Source organism: Hylobates moloch, unplaced genomic scaffold (genome assembly GCF_009828535.3).
Source record: "Hylobates moloch isolate HMO894 unplaced genomic scaffold, HMol_V3 SCAFFOLD_2, whole genome shotgun sequence".
NCBI classification, from domain to species: domain Eukaryota; kingdom Metazoa; phylum Chordata; class Mammalia; order Primates; family Hylobatidae; genus Hylobates; species Hylobates moloch.
In genome coordinates this window covers 106747595-106768643 of record NW_026652277.1, presented here as the reverse complement: position 1 = coordinate 106768643, position 21049 = coordinate 106747595, and the positions used below count along the sequence as shown (strand labels likewise).

General features: G+C 42.9%; 1 non-coding gene and 1 pseudogene across 1 annotated transcript; one reads left to right on the top strand and one right to left on the bottom strand.

Moving 5' to 3' along the window:
* The first annotated feature begins 5766 nt into the window (after positions 1–5766).
* On the top strand, positions 5767–5957 carry LOC116477907 (U2 spliceosomal RNA). The gene has a single exon (XR_004250679.1). It is a non-coding gene; the product is annotated as a U2 spliceosomal RNA (small nuclear RNA).
* Positions 5958–9307: 3350 nt separating this feature from the next.
* Positions 9308–19055, bottom strand: LOC116476769 (AP-4 complex subunit sigma-1-like; annotated as a pseudogene).
* Between the last annotated feature and the right edge of the window lie 1994 nt (positions 19056–21049).

Below are 21049 nucleotides of genomic sequence, written 5' to 3'. Positions count from 1 at the left end.
TTCTCTTGGAAAATTGAATTCCTTCCTTCCTTCCTCTCTCCCTCCCTTCCTCCCTTCCTTCCTTCTTTCCTTCCTTCCCTCCCTCCCTCCCAACTGGTGACATTGGTCAAGCTGGGGGACCAGACAGGGTAGGAAATATGAGGGTCAGGAGAGGCGAGAAGAAAGAAGAGTAAAAGATTGGCTCCTGGATTTCCAAATCTAGTTGACTTAGAGAGGAACGATAGCTTTGACAGGGATATGAAAACCAACAGGACAATTCGGAAAGAAAATATGACTATCTTTATTTATTTTTATTTTTATTTTTTGAGACAGATTCTTACTTTGTCACCCAGGCTGGAATGCAGTGTCGCGATCTCAGCTCACTGCAACCTCCGCCTCCTGGGTTCAAGCAATTCTCCTGTCTCAGCCTCCAGAGTAGCTGGGATTACAGGCGCCCACCACTACACCTGGCTGATTTTTTTGTATTTTTAGTGGAGACGGGGTTTCACTAAGTTGGCCAGGCTGGTCTTGAATTCCTGACCTCAAGTGATCTGCCTGCCTTGGCCTCCCAAAGTGCTGGGATTACAGGTGTGAGCCACGGCAACCAGCCGTGATTTTTTGTTTTTTTGAGGCAGAGTCTCACTCTGTCACCCAGGCTGGAGTGCAGTGGCACAGTTTCAACTCACTGGAAACTTCACCTCCCTGGTTCCAGCGATTCTCCTGCCTCAGCCTCCTGAGTAGCTGGGACTACAGAAGCTTGCTGCCATGCCTGGCTAATTTTTGTATTTTTAGTAGAGACGAGGTTTCACTATGTTGACTCAGCTGGTCTCGAACTCCTGACCTCAAGTGATCCACCTGCCTCAGTCTCCCAAAGTGTTGGGATTACAGCACTTGAGTCACCGTGCCCATCTGATTATCCTGGTTTAATAAGGTTTTCTCTCTCTTTCTGTCTCTGTTTCTCTCTCTCTTTTCCTTCCTTCCTTCCTTCCTTCCTTCCTTCCTTCCTTCCTTCCTTCCTTCCTTCCTTCCTCCCTCTCCCCCTCCCTCCCTTCCTCCTTCGTTCCTTCCTTCCTTTCTTCCTTTTTTCTTTTGAGACAAGTTCTCACTGTGTCACCCAGGCTGGAGTGCAGTGGTGCGATCATGGCTCACTGCAGCCTTGACCTCCCTGGCTTGAGCAATCCTGCCACCTCAGTCTCTGGGTAGCTGGGACTAGAGGCTCACGCCACCAAGCCAGGGTAATTTTTTATTTTTTTTTGTAGACACAAGGTCTGGCTATGTTGCTCAGGCAGCTCTTGAACTCCTGGGCTCAAGTGATCTTCCCACCACATCCTCCCAAAGTGCTGGGATTACAGGTATAAGCCACCGTGCCCAGCCAGGTTTTATTTTTCATGTTCTTCACTTTCAAGCCTGATGAAGCTGGGTACAGTGGTTTCACACTTGTAATCTCAACACTTTGGGAGGCTGAGGCAGGAGGAGAATCACTTGAGGCTAGGAGTTTGAGTCCAGCCTGGGCAACATAGCAACACCTTGTCTCTACAAAAAATGTAAAAAATTAGCTGAGCATGATGGCACACAACTATAGTCCCAGCTACTCAGGAGGCTGAGGGGAGAGGATTGTTTCAGCCTGGGAGGCTGAGGCTGCAGTAAGCCATGATTGTATCACTTCACTCCAGCCTGGGCAACAGAGTGACTCTGTTCCCCCAAGAAAGAAAAAAAAAATTCTAATGAATTGAAATTTTTATGTTTTCTCTCTTAAAAACAAAAGAATCCTCAAATAACTAAGTTGCTTTTTAGTTGCCTGTGAACTATATATACAAAAAGTGTTCCTACTCTTGTGCAAAATATGGAAATCTATTTATTTAATCATTCTAGTTATCCTTGGTTATTTCACTTGACATCTCCAGAATGGGAGTGAAATTATTTTCAAGAAGTTTAAAATAAATTAAGGAAAGTGGATTGAAACACACCCTGCCAAATCTCCTTTACTTTTCAGGCCTCAGGACAGTCAGTTCATTCTCGTCCTTCTAGTCAGCAACAATTCCATAAGGAAATAGCATATTTCATTTTTACAAAATACTGCAGTGCCCCAATTTTTACAGTATTTGAATTTAAAATGATAGGACAGAATAAAATTTCAAGCTGCAGAGCTCTTTCAACTATGTGATAGTAAAAGGTTACAAAATGAACACTTGTTTTGAAGAAATGCTTGTAATTTTTTAACCTGAATGAGACTGTATAGAGAGTTTTTTCTTTAGTTGTAACACCGGAACATAAGAAAAATGAGATTTGATTAATGATTTTCTGGCAATTCGTACTAAGAAAAAAACATTTTCATGTCCTTATAATGTCCAGAAAAATTTAGGATTTGTGCAAAACAAATCAAATTGACATTGCCTGAGTTATCTTTTTTTTTTTTTTTGAGACAGGGTCTCACTCTGTCATCCAGGCTGGAGTGCAGTGGTGTGATCTTGGTTCGCTGCAACCTCTGCCTCCCGGGTTCCAGTGATTCTCTCACCCCAGCCTCCAAGAAGTTGGGACTACAGGCGCGCACCACCACACCCAGCTAATTTTTGTATTTTCAGTAGAGACGGGGTTTCACCCTGTTGGCCAGGCTGATCTCGAAATCCTGGCCTCAAGTGATCTGCCCATCTCAGCCTTCCAAAGTCCTGGGATTACAGGCGTGAACCATCACGCCCAGCGAGTTATCTTTATAATGTTTTTATTTCATCCTCAAAAATTTAAGGTTTGTACAAGAAGACAAAACTGACATTCCCTAAGTTATGTAATTTTTTAAATTCCTGAACACACAGAGAAAGACCAGAAGTGTGTTTGGATTTCAGAGCTGAAGAACAAGCACAGCCACCTTCACAGGAAAGCTCAGGATGAACCTGTGTGGCTGATATTCTGCCAAGTTTTATTTGAGATATTGATTATGATTCACAGCCAAATATGACTCATTGCTATAAATGCTATATCTAAAATGATGGCATTAGCTTTTTGACTTTCAGGGGAGAGAAAAGGGTGATATTTTAGCATAACTAGTAAATTAACATATTACAGTTATTCTTAACATATGCAAGTGCATATAATGTGATTAGTTTAAATATTGACACTCATATTCTTTAATTTCTAATGTTCTTTAAGATACAGTCCAGCCAGAGGATCACTTGAGCCCAGGAGTTGGAGACCAGCCTGGGCGACATGGTGAGACCCCCCACCCCTGCAAAGAGTAAAAAATTAGCTGGGCATAGAGGTATGGGCCTGCAGTCCCAGATATTCAGGAGGCTGAGGTGGGAGGATCACTTGAGCCTGGGAGGTTGAGGCTGCAGTGAACCATGATTGTGCCACTGCACTCCAGCCTGGGTGACAGACTAAAACCCTGTCCCCCCCCAAAAAAAAAAAAAAAAAAAAAACCATAGAGCCCAGCCAGATAGATAGCTAGATCATCCCATAGGGAAGTCCATAAGCCAGTGAACTGCAGGGGCCAAGGGAAAACTTGCTCTTTGCCCTCTGAAGGTTTGCTGAAAAATCAGCTCACAAAAGACATTAATTGGAGAAAAGGCATAGAAATTTTACCTGGGGAGAATCACAGAGTGATTACTTACTCCACAGGGGAGTTTAGAAGCTTCTATATCATCCAGACAAAAAGGCTGTGGGAGGAAGAAGCAGCAGCATTCTGTTTAGAGGATTAGTAAAGAGAATGAATGATAGGGGAACAGAGCTTAATTTATACATTATCTCCTGAAAGAGTCTCTTCAGATGTGGTCTTACAGGAAGAGGAAGAAAAAAATTGTTCCTTTTGGTGAGTCTGGATCTTAGGCAGATGAAGGAACTTCAGCTTGATCCCGTGCTTTGGGAGAGATGGTGGGGAGTGTGGTCAGAGAAAACTTGAAGCTTCTTCCATTCAGCATATCAAAGCACTATATTTTGGGATACTGGTTTCTGAGTCCCAACAAACTCAGAGCATACAATCGGCCTCTTACTGCAGTATCCTAAAGTGTAAGCAGTCAGGCAAGGGTGACTTAATTTTTGAGGATCAAATCACACATACAATTAAATAGGAATAAAAGGAACCTGTAGGACATAAATACAGCAGAAGAAAAAATGTTTAAAGCCCCTCTAATTAATAGCCTCAATGTGTTAGGAATATAGTACATACATGAAACAAAAACAAGATGCAATAAAAAAAATTTTTAAAACTTGGTGGGATCACAGGCATGGGCCACCACACCCAGCTGAGAATCTGACCAGCAGAGCCTAGCCCAAGTTATAAAATTGTGAGCAAATAAAGTGGTTCCTCTCTCTATCCCTTTTGTCTTCTTCAAGGTTATTTTGAGCTATTATGTTTTGGGGTAGTTTGTTGTGCAGTAATAGATAAGAGAAAGTCACTTCAAGAAAACTAAGGATCTAGAACTAGAAATACCATTTGACCCAGCCATCCCATTACTGGGCATATACCCAAAGGATTATAAATCATGCTGCCATAAAGACACATGCACACATATATTTATTGTGGCACTATTCACAATAGCAAAGACTTGGAACCAACCCAAATGTCCATCAATGATAGACCGGATTAAGAAAATGTGGCACATATACACCATGGAATACTATGCAGCCATAAAAAAGGATGAGTTCATGTCCTTTGTAGGGACATAGATGAAGCTGGAAACCATCATTCTGAGCAAACTGTCGCAAAGACAGAAAACCAAACACCACATGTTCTCACTCATAGGTGGGAATTGAACAATGAGAACACTTGGACACAGGAAGGGGAACATCACACACTGGGGCCTGTTGTGAGGTGGGGGGAGGGGGGAGGGATAGCATTAGGAGAAATACCTAACGTAAATGACGAGTTAATGGGTGCAGCACACCAACATGGCACATGTATACATATGTAACAAACCTGCACATTGTGCACGTGTACCCTAGAACTTAAAGTATAATAATAATAAAAAAAAAGAAAACTCCTGGCTGGACACGGTGGCTCATGCCTGTGATCCCAGCATTTTGGGAGGCTGAGATAGAAGGATCACTTGAGCCCAGGAGTTTAAGACCAGCCTGGGCAACATAGGGAGACCCCTGTCTCTACAAAAAATAAAAAATTAGCTAGGTGTGATGGCATGCACCTGTAGTCCCAGCTTCCCAGGAGGCTTAGGTGGGAGGATCGCTTGAGCCAAAGAGGTCAAGGCTAGAGTGAGCCATGGTCATATCACTGCAGTCCAGCCTGGATGACAGAGCAAGACCCTGTCAAAAAAAAAAAAAAAAAGGAAGAAAGAGAAAGAGAGATAGATAAAGACAGAAAAAAGGAAGAAAGAAGAAAGGAAGGAAAGAAAGAAAGAGAAAGAAAAGGAAAGAAAGAGAAGAGGGAGGGAGGGAAGAAGGGAGAGAGGGAAGGAAAGAAGGAAAGAGGAAGGAAGGTAGGAGGGAAGGAAAATTTAAAATATTTATTGTGACAGAAATAAAAATTTGAAATTGAAAAATACAAGCAAATTTAAGACAATCTCCCCGAAAGTAAAATTTAAGGATGAATTTGAAAAGAAGGAAAAGGGAAAGAAGATCTGTCCAGGAGGCCCAATATTTCAAATAGGAATTCCAGACAGAGAAAACCGAGTAAATGAAGAGAGGAAATTAACAAAAAAAAATTTATGCAAATACACCAGAACTGAAAAACATGAGTCTGCAGGTTGAAGTAGCTCACTGAGTGCTCAGCACAATGTGTGAAATGAGTCCTACATCAAGAAACATAATAATAAAAGAGATGATCATTAATATCTTTTTAAAATCGCTTCTTGGCTTTTTGCCTAAGATCAAGTACAGTGTCTCTTCTTATCAGTTTAACATCTGATACGTCGTCTGTCTGAGGACAATATATTAAATGGATTTTTGGAGCAGGGAGATGGAATAGGAGCGTGCTCCATCCACTCCACGCATAGACCTGGTATTGCAGTACCTCCAGGATCCGTGCTTCCTCACCCCACATGCTATAAACTAAAAAAAAGAGGCCGGGCGCGGTGGCTCATGCTTGTAATCCCAGCACTCTGGGAGGCTGAGGCGGGTTGATCACTTGAGGTCAGGAGTTTGAGACCAGCCTGACCAACATGGAGAAACCCAGTCTCTGGTTAAAATATAAAAATTAGCTGGGTGTGATGGCATGCCCCTGTAATCCCAGCTACTCAAGGAGGTTGAGGCAGGAGAATAGTTTGAACTTGGGAGGCGGAGGTTGCAGTGAGCTGAGATCGTGCCACTGCACTCCAGCTTGGATGACAGAATAAGACTTCATCTCAAAAGAAAGAAAAGAAAGGAAGGAAGGAAGACAAAAAATTAAAATCTTATTATTTATTTATTTATTTTTGCAGTTTAAAACTTATGCATTGTTTATTTCTGGAATTTTCTTTCAATATTTTGGGACCTTAGTTGACCATGAGTAACACAAACCACAGAATGCGAAATGGTGGATAAGGGAGGGACGACTGTACATATTTTCGCCTAAGACAGTTCTGTATATTCTTCTGTTAACTGGGTAGCGAAAGCATATAGAAAGGTTTTAGGGGGATGCAGTGTGTTGCTCTTCTGTAATGACAGTAATTTACTTCAAGACATTGAAGGAGAAGGGGTTAAAGGAGTAAGAGGGAGGAAGAGAAGGATTCATTTCATGCCTACCTGTACAGAGACATTTTCTTGCATTCTACTTTTTTTTTTTTGAGATGGGAGACAGTTACTTTTTTTTTTCTTTTTCTTTTTTGTTTTTTGAGATGGGAGACAGTTACTTTTTTTTTTCTTTTCTTTTTTTTTGAAACAGAGTCTTGCTCTGTTGCCCAGGCTGGAGTGCAGTGGTATGATCTTAATCTCAGCTCACTGCCACCTCCGACCCCCGGGCCCAAGCAATCCTCCCACCACAGCCTCCCAAGCAGCTGGGATCACAGGCGTGTACCACCATGCCCAGCTAACCTTTTTGCACCTTTAGTAGAAACAGGGTCTCACCATGTTGGCCAAGCTGGTCCTGAACTCCCGACCTCAAATGATCCACCCACCTCGGCCTCCCAAAGTGCTGGGATCACAGGCATAAGCCACTGTGCCTGGCTACATTCTACTTTTAAACTTTGAACTAAATTTCATTAACAGTAAGCTTAGTAATAAGCAAACCCTTTAAAATGTGGCATAAAAAGACTGGGCACAGTGGCTCAGGCCTGAGGCGAAGGCCGGTGGATCATGTGGACTGCTGGAATTCGAGACTAGTCTGGACAACATGGCAAAACCCTATCTCTACAACAAAATACAAAAATTAGCTGGGTGGAGAGGGTGCGCGCCTGTGGTCCCAGTTACTTGGGAGGCTGAGGCGGGAGGACCACCCCAGCCCAGGAGGCACAGGCTGCAGCGAGGCGTGATCACACCACTGCACTCCGGCCTGGGAGACAGAGGCAGATGCTGTCTCCAAAAAACAAACAAAAAAGGGGGCATAAAGGATAGCTGTAGGGGCTCTCTTAATGTCTGACCATCCATTATTTGAAAGTAATGTTCTCTATAGAGTTAATTACATAATGGCATTGTAATTACTAAGTGCCCTTAAAATGAATATCAAAGGCTTTTACAAACTGGCAAATAAAATTTAACTCTGCAATCTTTATTAGGTACACGTTATAAAAGTTTTTTTGTTTTGCTTTGGTTTTTTTGAGGCAGGGCCTCACTCCATTACCCAGGTTGGAGTGCAATGTTGTGATCATAGTTCACTGCAGCCTCAAACTCCTGGACTTGATCAATCCTCCCACCCAGCCTCTTGAGTAGTTAGGAGTACAGGTGCTCACCACCACAACTGGCTAACTTTTTAATTAGTTATTTATTTATTTTTAGAGACAGAGTCTCGCTCTGTCGCCCAGGCTGGAGTGCAGTGGCATGATCTTGGCTCACTGCAACCTCCGCCTCCTGGTTTCAAGCAATTCTACCGCCTCAGCCTCCTGAGCAGCTGGGATTAGAGGCACCTGCCACCATGCCTGGCTAATTTTTTTGTATTTTTAGTAGAGACAAGGTTTTACCATGTTGGCCAGGCTGGTCTCAAACTCCTGACCTCAAGTGATCCGCCCACCTCAGCCTCCCAAAGTGCTAGGACTACAGGCATGAGCCACCGCACCTGGCTAATTATTTATTTTTTGTAGAGATATGGTCTTGCTGTGTTGTCCACGCTGGTCTTGAACTAATGGGCTCAAGCAGTCCTCCTGCCGTGGCCCCCCAAAGTGTTGGGATTACAGGCCTGAGCCACCATCCTCGGACTTTTTTATTTTTGAGACAAGGTTTTACTCTGTCACCCAGGCTGGAGTGCAGTGACACAATCATAGCTCACTGCAGACTCGAACTCCTGGGCTCAAGCAATCCTTCTGCCTCAGACTCCCAAGCAGTCGAGACCACAGGCATGCGCCACCACACCTGGCTAACCCCTGCACTTTTTGTAGAGACGAGGTCTATGTTGCTCAGCCTGGTCTCGAATTTCTGGCCTCAAGCGATCCTCCCTCTTCAGCTTCCCAAAGTGCAGGGGCTACAGGTGTGAGCCACTGCACCAGCCCCACATTACAAAGCTTTTAAAGCTAGGCCCAGAAGGTTCAAGGTTGTAGTACAACATGATCATGCTTGTGAATAGCCACTGCAGTCCAGCCTGGACAACACAGCAAGACCTGCTTCTCTTAAAAAAAACAAAAAACTAAAACAAAACACCTCTTGGCTGGGCGTGGTGGCTCATGCCTGTAATCCCAGCACCTTGGGAGGCCGAGGCGGGCAGAACACCAGAGGCCAGGAGTTCAAGAACAGCCTGGCCAACACAGTGAAACCCCATCTCCACTAAAAACACAAAAATTAGCCAGGTGTGGTGGCGCATGCCTGCAGTTCCAGCTACTTGGGAGGCTGAGGCAGGAGAATCGCTCGAACCCAGTAAGCAGAGGCTGCAGCGAGCCGAGAATGCGCCAGGTGACAGAGCTAGACTCCGTCTCAAACAAAAGACGCCTTCAGAAAACAACGTTACTCAAAATGCCTTGTGTTTAAATTTTAAAACTTTATTGGCTGACAGAAAACTGCCATACTTTCTTCCCACTACCATCCTGCTATTCCTGAATTCAGTTTGCAAAAAGAAGCATAGACCAAGAAGTGTTCCTTAGGTGCTCAACAGAATTTAAAGAAGTAGGAAAGATATGTTCACAATTAGAAAGTAAAACTTCGCTCTCAGTTCAAAAAAATTTTTTTCTTTGTACATGTTTTAAAGTACAGTTTTGTTTTCTTTTTAGGAACTGTGCAAAATGCCTATTTATAATGTCTTTGGAAGGATACCCCATTCTGTAATTGTGGTCTTCCAGATTCTTCTGGGTTACAGATGTTGAGATGTATTCCATGGTATTCGCATTTCTGATACATCCATGTTGTCTGGAAGAGACTTCCTTTCAGCTTTCTGACATCTTATCAAGAATTAGTAGAGGGGCAAAAATTCTTGCCCTGTTAGTTTCCACAATGCAGCCATTTAACACCATCTCATCCAAAATGATGTGAATGATGTGTACTTTATCCAAATTAAACATTATATCTAATTCACTTACTCAGCTGAAATACTCATCTAAAACTTCCACAGAGTTATGAATGAATTCATAAATAGCCATCTTGTTCTCAGTGTCATTAACTCCAACCACAATGAAGAGAGCTGCATACTGCCGATCTATCAGCTTAAAATCCTTATATTCAATGAAAGAGTGTTGTTCATTGGATCGAGGAGAGACAGCTCTTTATGACTTCTGTTTCCAGAAGTGTACGCTTATTAATATCCACATGTTCATAGTACTTAAAAAGTCGAGTCTGCCCTTGTTTATTCACCATGAGGAAAAATTTTATCGTTTTTCTTTCCTGGACAGTATTTTTCCAAATATAGTTCAAAAGTTATGACTTATGACAAGGGATGGCTGTAACTGGAACCTGTGCCGCTTGGGGTGTGATGGTCCTCTCAACGGCTTTTCCTGGAGACCCCCTCTCTCTTTCCCGCAGAATCTTGCTCCCCAACCTTCACTAGCTACGCAGTGCGGGCCTCCTCACGGCAGCCATTTTGGCTTTTAGTATGGCGTCTGCCATGCCCGGCTAATTAAAAAATATATATATTTGTATTGATAGAATCTCCTTGTGTTGCCCTGGCTGGTCTCAAACAACTGCACTCAAGTGACACTCCCACGGCAGCCTCCCAAAGTGCTGAGATTACAGGCGTGAGCCCCACTCTCAGCCCAGTCTTTCTAAGGGAAAAACGGGTCACACAGAAAGCATCAGAATTGGAATAGTATCTGAAATCTCAGTTTGAAGCTACAGGACAATGAACAATGACTTCAAAATTTCAAGGGTAAATTAATTCCAACTTAGAAGTCTGTTTCCTACCAAACTGTCAATCAGACATAAGAGTAGAATAAAAATCTTCCAAACACATAACACCTCAAGAAATTTATTCCCGATGCAATCTTTTCCAGGAAGCTACCGGAAGAAGTGCTTCACTGAAGAGAGTAAACCAAGAAACAATAAGACATGGAATCTAGGACGCATGGGAGCTCACTCCGGAGAAGAGTGAGAGGAATTTCTGGAGGGAGGGTAAGAGGCAGTCTCCATATGGCATCTGTACAAGAGGGCGAGAGAGCCGACTAGCCCAGCCTGCAGCAGGAGGACAGATGAGTCCTGGGGCAAGGGGAAGGTTTCAAAGAAGAAGATGAAATTGCTGGAATTCTCAGTATGTTTGGAGAACTTAAGAAGAGATGTACACTTCCGGCAGAGACCTTGGGGATGAATAAATGCTGGGTAAATAAAAAATGAGGTTAAAGAAAAGAGTGTAGGAGAGCCAGAGATCACTTCTAGTCCCCCTTTTGGTCTTAGGTGGGTTCTTCAGCTGGTTCTAGAAACCAAATCGACACCATGCAGATTAACAAGAGAAAAGCATACAAATTCATTAGTTTTGTTTTGTTTTGAGACGGTCTCCCTCTATCACCCAGGCTGGAGTGCAGTGGTAGTATCTCAGCTTACTGCAACCTCCACCTCCCAGGTTCAAGTGATTCTCCTGCCTCAGCCTCCGGAGTAGCTGGGATTACAGGCATGTGCCACCACACTCGGCTAATTTTTTTTAGTAGAGATGAGGTTTCACCATGTTTGGCCAGACTAGTATCGAACTCCTGACCTCAAGAGACCCGCCTGCCTTGGCCTCTCAAAGTGCTGGGATTATAGGCGTGAGCCACCGCACCTGGCCCAAATTCATTAGTATTACACATACATGGGGATCTTCACAAGAGCGTCAAGTCCAAAGAAATGGCCAAAGCAAGACAGTGTTTTTTTATACTTTTGGGACAAAGAATGATGAATCTGAGAAGAAAGCACAGAACAAAGGGGACCTGAGTGGGAGCAATACATTTCCAGGGGTGTCACTAGGAGATATATGGAAGATAAGGGTGATTTCCGTAAGTATATTTGTCAGGTACGTTGCAATCCCACTCTGGGATAATGGCTCTTTTTTGAGCCTTGTGCGGGAGAGTGCCCCTCCCAGAGGAATGTTGATGGCTTGCTGCATGCGGGAGAAGATGGTCAGCTTGCTCTTTCCGAAACTACAACATCTCCAATGTTTTCAACTCAAAATAATCAAAATACCAATTTGGTATATTTTGGGAAGGCATATCATTCACTTCTTCAAGCAAGTGTAAGCACTTATTAATTGCAAAAAAAAAGAAAAAGTACAAGAAATAGTCTCTATAGCACAATTCGTTATACATGTAAACATAAATATCAATAGAATTCAAACTTATGACATAATTGTATTAGGAGGATGGGGAAGGAGAATGTATGTATATATTTAAATGTCTTTAGATGACATTCTGGGTAATACTAGAGCTAAAAACCTCATCTTCATAGTAGAAGTCATCAGTTTATATCTAAAACCAAGGTATAAAAATTATAGCACTCTACGGGCCAGGCACAGTGGCTCATGCCTATAATCCCAGCACTTTGGGAGGCTGAGGTGGGCAGATTACCTGAGGTCAGGAGTTCCAGACCAGCGTGGCCAACATGGCAAAACCCCATCTCTACTAAAAATACAAAAAAATTAGCCAGACACGGCCAGACACGGCAGCTCACGCCTATAATCCCAGCACTTTGGGAGGCCGAGGTGGGTGGATCACTTGAGACCAGCCTAACCAACATGGTGAAAACCTGTCTCTATTAAAATACAAAATTAGCCGGGCATGGTGGTGCATGCCTGTAATCCCAGCTACTCAGGAGGCTGAGGCAGGAGAATCGCTTGAACCTGGGAGGCAGAGGTTGCAGTGAGCTGAGATTGCACCATTGCACTCCAGCCTGGGCAACAAAGCGAGACTCTGTCTAAAAAAATATATATATATGTGTGTGTGTGTGTGTGTGTGTGTGTGTATAAAACTATATGCATTTTATTTTAAAATATGAAGGTATACACTGAAGGAAGAAGAAGGATTGAAAGGTTGTCTGGGGGAGGAGGGAGCAGACAGGAAGCAAGGGTGGTTAGAGGGAGTCCAGGAGACCTCTGGGATTGTTTTAGACCTGGTAGTACTTACTTTACTTCAAACAACAACATGGTTGTTTTTTTTTGCCTTTTTAAGACAGGGTCTCACTCTGTCACTCAGGCTGGAGTGCAGTGGCACAATCACAGCTTACTGCAGCCTCCACTTCCCAGGTCCAAGTGATCCTCCTACCTCAGCCTCCTGACCCAGTCTCAAAATGAAAATAAAAATAAAAAATATATAAAATGAACAAACAAGTGTATGTGATGCCGAAGTGAGCGTGTCTATTTAAGTCCTTGAACATCCTTAAATTTAAGTCCTTAAATGTCTGTTCCCCAAATTCATATGTTGAAATTCTAATCCACAAGGTGGTGATATTAGGAGGAAGGGCATTTGGGAGGAGATTAGGTTATGAGGACAGAACCCTCATGAATGGGTTAGTGCCTGTATAAGAGAGAACCTGGAGAGATCCCTTGCCCCCTTCCACTGTGTGAGTTAATAATAAAAAGATGATAGTCTATGGGGGAGTGAGGCCTCACCAGACAATGAATCTACCAGTGCCTTGATCTTGGACTTCCAGCCTCCAGAACTGTAAGAAATACATTTCTGTTATTTATAAGCCACAGTCTATGATATTTTGTTGTGGCAGCCCAAATAGACTAAGGCAAATCCTTTGCCCATTTTTTAATCGGGTTGTCTTTTTGTCATTGAGTTGTAAGTGTTCTTTATATAGTCTATATACTACACCCTCATCTGGCATATGTGAGTGATTTCTCTGGCTGCAGGAACAAAGTCTCTGGCCATTTTTGGTCAGGATATTCTCAAGAGAAGGTTTTGGTTTGAGCACATTTACCACAGGTTAAAATCCATATTTTAGATGAACATCTAAGAATATCCTATACTTCTTTTTGATACAGTAGTTTCTGCTACAGAGGTGCTATTAATATTTATCATCGCTCCACTGCATTCCAGCCTAGGTGACAGAAGGAGACCCTGTCTCTTGAAAAGGAAAATAAAAAATCATAAACACTGGTTGTAAGCTGACTGGCTTGTTTTTCCAAAAAATTAGGTTTTGGAGGCTTACTGCTGTCACATGTTCGGCTGCTCACTGGTTCCAATGGTCAGGCATAATTTATCTCTCAAAATTCACTCACCCTTATTACTTTGATACAACAGCAACACCATTGCCACCAGGTTCTCAAAAGTGCCAAATTTTCTATTTGCTCAGTGCATACGGTTTCTTTCTTTTCCAGATTTTCATATGTGAAAAAGCAAGATTCCGCTTACTTTACAATCTTTGAGTGGTACCGGTATTTTAGAAGATGGATCACATGAATCCCTTGGCTTCTCATACTCCCTGGTCACTGACCAGTGTATATGCACCCTATTTTGCCACTCTGGGAGTCTTTAGAACCCATTTATTTTCCAGACAAGGAAAGGGAAATAATTTAGAATTAAGGGTAGCGGCCGGGCATGGTGGCTCACGCCTGTAATTCCAGCACTTTGGGAGGCCGAGGCAGGTGGATCACCTGAGGTCAGTAGTTCGAGACCAGCCTGGCCAACATGGTGAAAACCCATCTCTACTAAAAATACAAAAATAAGCCAGGTATGATGGCACACACCTGTAATCCTAGCTACTCAGGAAGCTAAGACAGGAGAATCGCTTGAACCCAGGAGGCAGAGGTTGCAGTGAGCTGAGATCGTGCCACTGCACTCTAGCCTGGGCAACAGAGTGACAGTCTATCTCAAAAAAAAAAAAGAGAAAGGAAGGAAGGAAGTATGGATGGATAGAACTCAGCACGCAGGGGCTGAGTGCTGTGGCTCGCGTCTATAATCCCAGCACTTTGGGAGGCCGAGGTGGGCGGATCACTTGAGCTCAGGAGTTTGAGACCAGCCTGGCCAACATGGTGAAACCCCCGCTCTACTAAAAATACAAAAATTAGCCAGGGGTGGTGGCGTGCGCCTCTACTCCCAGCTACTCAGGAGGCTGAAGCATGAGAATCACTTGAACACAGGAGGCAGAGGTTGCAGTGAGCCAAGATCACGCTACCACACTCCAGCCTGGGTAACAGAGCGAGACTATCTCTGAAAAAAAAAAAAAAAAAAAAAAAAGCACACAAAATGGGAGAAATTATTTGCTAATCATATATCTGACAAGGGACTTGTATCTAGAATATATATAGAACTCTTACAACTTAATAATAAAAAGACAAACCAATTTTTAAAAAGGCAAAGGGTTTGAATGAACATTTCTCCAAGGCAGATATATAAATAGCAGATAAGCACATGAAGAGATGTTCAACATCGTTACTGTAGTTATTAGGGAAATGCAAATCAAAAGCTGAAATGAGATACTACTTCACATCCACTAGTATGGTTAGAATTTAAAAAGACAGAAAATAATAGGTGTTGGTGAAGATATGGCAAAATTAGAATCCTTATACATGTTGGTGGGATTGTAAAATGATGGAATTGTTTTGGAAATAGTTTGTCAATTCCTCAAAATGTTGAACAGAGTTATTTATGACTCAGCAATTCTACTCTTTGGTATATAGCCATGATCATTGTAAACATATGTGCACACACAAACGTGTACATAAATGTTTATATCAGCATTATTCATAATAGCCAAAAAGTGGAAACAATCCAAATGTCCATCAACTAATGAAAGGATAAGCAAGATGAGATATATCCATAACATGAAATATTATTTGGCCATTGAAAGGAATGAAATACTGATACATGCAGCAACATGGATGAATCATGGGAATATTGTGCTCAGTGAAAGAAGCCAGACACAAAAGGCCAATTTTGCATGGATTCTATTTATATGAAGTGTCCAGAAAGGAGAAAAACCATCGAGACATAAAGTAAATTAGTGGCTTCCAAGGGCTGGGGGAAGGGAGACAATGGGGAGTGACTGCAAATAAGTATGGAGTTTCTTTTGGGTTGAAAAAAAGGTTCTAAAATAAGATAGTGGTGATGATTACACAATTCTGTGAATATACCAGAATCCACTGAATTGTAAACTTTAAAAGGGTAAATTTTATGCTATATGAAATATATCAGCTGGACGTGGTGGCTCACGCCTGTAATCCCAGCACTTTGGGAGGCCGAGGTGGGTGGATCACCTGAGGTCAGGAGTTCAAGATCAGCTTGGCCAACATGGTGAAACCCTATCTCTACTAAAAACACAAAAAAATTAGCCAGGCCTGGTGGCAAGTGCCTGTAATCCCAGCTACTAGGGAGGCTGAGGCAGGAGAATCACTTGAACCTGGGAGGTGAAGGTTGCAGTAAGCCAAGATGTTGCCACTGCACTCCATCTCAAAGATGGAGTGACAAAGATGGCGACAAGAGCAAGGCTCCATCTCAAAAAGAAAAAAAAAAAGAAAAAAAAGAAAAATATCTCAATAAAGCTGTTATATTAAAAAACAAAAACTCAGTGCTTTTTTTTTTTTTTGAGACAGAGTCTCAGGCTGGAGGGCAGTGGCATCATCTTGGCTCACTGCAAACTCCACCTCCCAGGTTCAAGCCATTCTTGTGCCTCAGCCTTCCGAGAAGCTGGGATTACAGGCATGCACCATCATACCTGGCTAATTTTTATATTTTTAGTAGAGATGGGGTTTCACCATGTTGGCCAGGCTGGTCTCGAACTCCTGGCCTCAAGCAATCTTCCTGCCTGGGCCCTGCAAAGTGCTGGGATTACAGGCGTGAGCCACCATGCCCGACTTCAACTCAGTGCTTTTTAAATTCACCAGTTAAGCTCAGAGTAAAGTGAATTCTTAGACACAGAAATATTCTTTCTAAGTGGGAAATTCCTCTATCTAGCCTCTCCGTTAATTAATTCATCTCTTTAATGTCTGTCAAGTTTTTTTATTGATATATCACATCTTCCTTCCCAGGGCACTGCTGTACAGATTTAAGTAAAAATTTGTGGAAGCTTTTGAATTTTAAAGAGACAAAAACAGAGCTTCTTTGATTATAAATGATATAGGGGACCTGGCATGTTCATCATATGTTTTATTTTTATTTTTATTTAATTTTTAATTTTTTTTTGAGATGGAGTCTTGCTTTGTTGCCCAGGCTGGAGTGCAGTGGCACGATCTCAACTCACTGCAACCTCCACCTCCCAGGTTCGAGCGATCTTTGTGCCTCAGCCTCCTGAATAGCTGGGACTACAGGCCTGCACCACCACATCCGGCTAATTTTTGTATTTTTAGTAGAGATGAGGTTTTGCCATGTTGGCCCAGGCTGGTCTTGAACTCCTGGCCTCGAGCAATCTTCCTGCCTGGGCACCTAAAGTGTTGAGATTACAGGCGTGAGCCACCGAGCCTGGCCTATTATATGCTTTAATATGTTTTAATATGTAGTCCTATTTGATTACATAATACATATTTAAGTAAACCATTTTAGCTGGGACTGTTTCTGAATAAGAGGAAACAGTACATTAGACCATAAATAAATAACTTTCTCCACCCTAAAACCATTAGTGGGACTTACCAAAATAAGCAAGTCTTGCTCTGTAGCAAAACGATAAATAAATATAGCTTTTAGTACTATAAAAGAAGAAGAAAAAAGTATCTTTGAGAAGGATTTGAGGGGCACTGCCATAAGATAGGTGGGTATAGGATGATGTGTGTAAAGTCTTTAATAAGCCTCAAATATATTGTGCTTTTCTTGCTTTCAAAGAACTTATACCTTCTTAAGGAGGCAAGCTTTCCATGAACAATGTAATTAAATGGGATAATGTACGAAAAGCACATGCTTTTGGTTCACATTAAATAAGACCGTCAGGCTGGGTGCGGTGGTTCACGCCTAAAATCCTAGCACTTTGGGAGGCTGAGGTGGGTGGATCATTTGAGGTCGGGAGTTTGAGACCAGCCTGGCCAATGTGGTGAAAGCCCATTATATGGTTAGGCTTTGTGTTTCCACCCAAATCTCATCTTTAATTGTAATCCCCACGTGTCAAGGGAGAGGCCAGGTGAAGGTAATTGAATCATAGGCGGTTTCCCTCATCCTGTTCTCGTGATAGTGAGTTCTCGCAAGATCTGATGGGTTTTGAGGGGCTCTTCCCCCCTTCACTTGGCACTTCTCCCTCCTGCCACCCCATGAAGAAGGTGTCTTGCTTCCCATTAGCCTTCTGCCATAATTGTAAGTTCCCTGAGGCCTCCCCAGCCATGAAGAACTGTGAGTCAATTAAACCTCTTTCTTTCCCTAAATTACCCAGTCTTGGGCAGTTCTTTATAGCAGTATGAAAATGGACTAATAACATCTGTCTCTACTAAAAATACAAAATTAGCCAGGTGAAGTGGCCCATGCCTGTAATCTCAGCTACTTGGGAGGCTGAGGCATGAGAATTGCTTGAACCCGGGAGGCAGAGGTTGCAGTGAGTAGAGATTGTGCCATTGCACTCTAGCCTGGGCAACAGAGTCAGACTCTGTCTCAAAAAAAAGAGAGAGATCATCAGAATTCATTTATTTAACTTTATTTCACTAAAAACTTAAGTGCCTTCTGTGTACCAAACACTGTATTAGACTTGGGAATTGTTGTGTTAAACAAGGATCATGTTTAGGCCTCCTAAATAGCAATGTAGGCTTTAATGCAAAAGGTTATCAGAAGTTAGTATAGGACGAAGCGCAATAGAGATAGTTTATTTCTTAGAAAAAGCTTTGGAAAATTCTAAGCACAAAGGTTGGACTTGTTATCTGCTTACTAAAATGTGACTCTTGCAGGTTGCAGCCAGCAGTCACATACACTCATTTTTTCAGTGCAGAGCTGGACTACTTGTCATGGAAGGAAGGTGAACGGTATTTGGGGCCTGGCTAGGGCTACTGACAGCTGGCCGACTGTATCTTTTCTCTGTAAAGCAGGTAAGCAAAATACACAGTAAAGGTGTCCTTGGTGGTGCTGGCCTATGACTGGAAGGGCTTACCAACCCCAAGGTGTTACCTAAGTCCTTTCTACCCATGGTTACAAGGCCACTCCAACATACTGAGGATTTACTCATCTTACAGCTGTACCTGGCAAGAGTCTGCTATATTCCCACCAGTTCCTCAATGAATGGGGGCAAAGCTGTGGTTCTGCCAGCTAGACTCAGGAAGTTACAGAGGTAGATGTGTAATTATGTCACCAACTTTTCCCCTTCCGAGAGCCAGCTCCTTCCACACACACCCAGCAGGCTGAGCTTCATTGTTTCTTCTTCAGCCTGGGCACTGAGACATGTTTGTTCATTAATGTACCTGAGCTTCTTAAGCTGTTGGCTCTCCTTCCTGAGAATGCATGATGTGTTTTCTTTTCCTCAACACGCCACTTTCTTCGGGTTTTGGTTTGTTTGTTTTTAGAAACAGGGTGTTGCCATGTTGCCCAGGCCGGTCTCAAACTCCTGGGCTCAAGCCATCCTCCCTTCTTGGTCTCCCAAAATGCTAGGATTTCAGGTGTCAATCCTTTTCTCGGATGTCTCGTCCACTTGCTTTTACCCAGGACAAACATACTCCCTCAGGGACTCACCTCTATCCAGTTGTCCTGCGCAAGGCTGCCAGCTGTTTCATACATTACTGGAAAATTGTGCAATTCTAAGCAAAGAGGCTGGAGGCTGGGATTCTGTGCCAATATTAGAGTCTGGGGTTCCCGGAGGGCTGGGGGCTGTGTCGCAGAGAAGATTGTTGTCATTGTTGCAGCAACTATTGCTCTAGGACAGCAGTTTCAGAATGTGGTCAGAGAAACCCTAGGGTCTCTGAGGTCCTCCCTTTTCCAATCACCTATCTGTATGAGGTCAGATTTCAACCAAAGCATTCCAACCAAAACACATCTCGATAGATTGAATGCAGATGTAGGTATGAGAATCCAGCTCTCTTCTATCAAGAGATTTGCAAAAAATTAAAGTTTTTGTTTTACTTTTAATACAATAAATATTGACACAATCCACGTAAAGAAAATGCCTTGGAATCCCCAACAATTTCTAAAAGTTGTAAGGGGGTTCTGAGATTGAAAGTTTGAGAACTGCTACTCAGCTAAGCTACTCTTGGCCCCACTTGGTTCTTCCCACTCATCTTGAGGGACCTCATAAGACTCATTGCTTCAACTAGCACATCCAAGTTGGTGATTGTTGTGGGCAGTACATAAACTTCTGTGTGCTGTTCTGCAAGCATCTGGGGATAAGGGAAATAAGATTGACCTGAGAATTGAACTGGATAAATCCATACACAGCAGATATGACCCATCATTCATGCATTCAACAAATATTTGTTGAGCACCTACTCTGTGCAATACACTCTTCTAAACATTGGGCTTACAAAACATAAAATCCCTGAACATCCTACTGGGGTATACTGAGAGATGATAAAACAGTATAATGGGGTCCGGTTAGGTGGCTCGTGCCTGTATTCTTAGCATTTTGGGAGGCTGAGATGGGAGGATTGCTTGGGGCCAGGAGTATCAGACTATCCTGGGCAACAGAGTGAGACCCTGTCTACAAAAAATTTAGGAAAAAAAAAAAAAGAAATCAAAGTAATGTGACAAGAACTGTATGTATGTGTGAGTTTGTGTGTATATGCCTGTATTTTCTTTCTTTCTTCCATAAATTATTCCCCAATAGCCATTCTGCTAGTAGCCCTCCTGGGAAGTGGTGTTTACAAATTTCATCTTGGTAAGGAGGCAGATATGATGTAAGACAAGTTCCAGCCATGGAGGTGGGGTAAGGAAGAGAGCAAGGAGAGCAGACCTTAGGATTGGCAGCTCAGGGACAAGAGCACACCAGCATCTTTGCAGCACAGGTTGGCAACCATCCAGAGGAGAAAAGCATGGGCTATGAGCCACCATGAAGTCACCTAAGCACCATCCTTCAAGCACCATCTTAAAGGAGGAAAAGAAAAAGGGAGAGAAACAGCTCTAACGGGGAGTTATTAGCTGGAATGAGACCTTAAGTACGAAGAATGAGATACTTCTATTGGTAATTTTAAGTTCCATTTCAAACATTTTATTTACATCTCAGGATGTAGTGTGATAAAATTTCAATCTGGCTGCATTAACTTTTTATTGTTGCTGGACTGTCTGAAGCCTTGAGGCAGGGAACTCAGGCAAAAATGGCTCTATTAGACTCTTCCTTCTCATTCAATCTAAACCCAAGTGTTACCACCCAGATGGTCACATGGGAGAAAGGAGACTGAAAAGAAGACCCCAGGAGGCAATGAAAACAGGATGCAGGTCTTTTTCTCCTGAAGGAAACAGTTCCCATCCTCTTTGCCACTTAGGCTACCTGGAAGGGAAAAGCAGAAGAGTGAAGAACTGGTCACTGATCACATGCAGCCTGCATTCAAGAACGAAGACAGGGCTAGAGAGGGAAATAAAGGGCGGGTCTTTTTCTGAGAGTGCCAGAAAATTCTGGCCTTCCGAGAAGATGAAGAAAGACAACCCCTCTCATGTGGCCCAATCAGTGTCCCTGGAATGACTCATCAGATTAGGGCCTCCTTCTTGGAGTGGGAATGAAGATAAGGATCAAGGAGGAAACTGGATGAACGCCTGTCCCATCATACCCAAACTCACAGCAT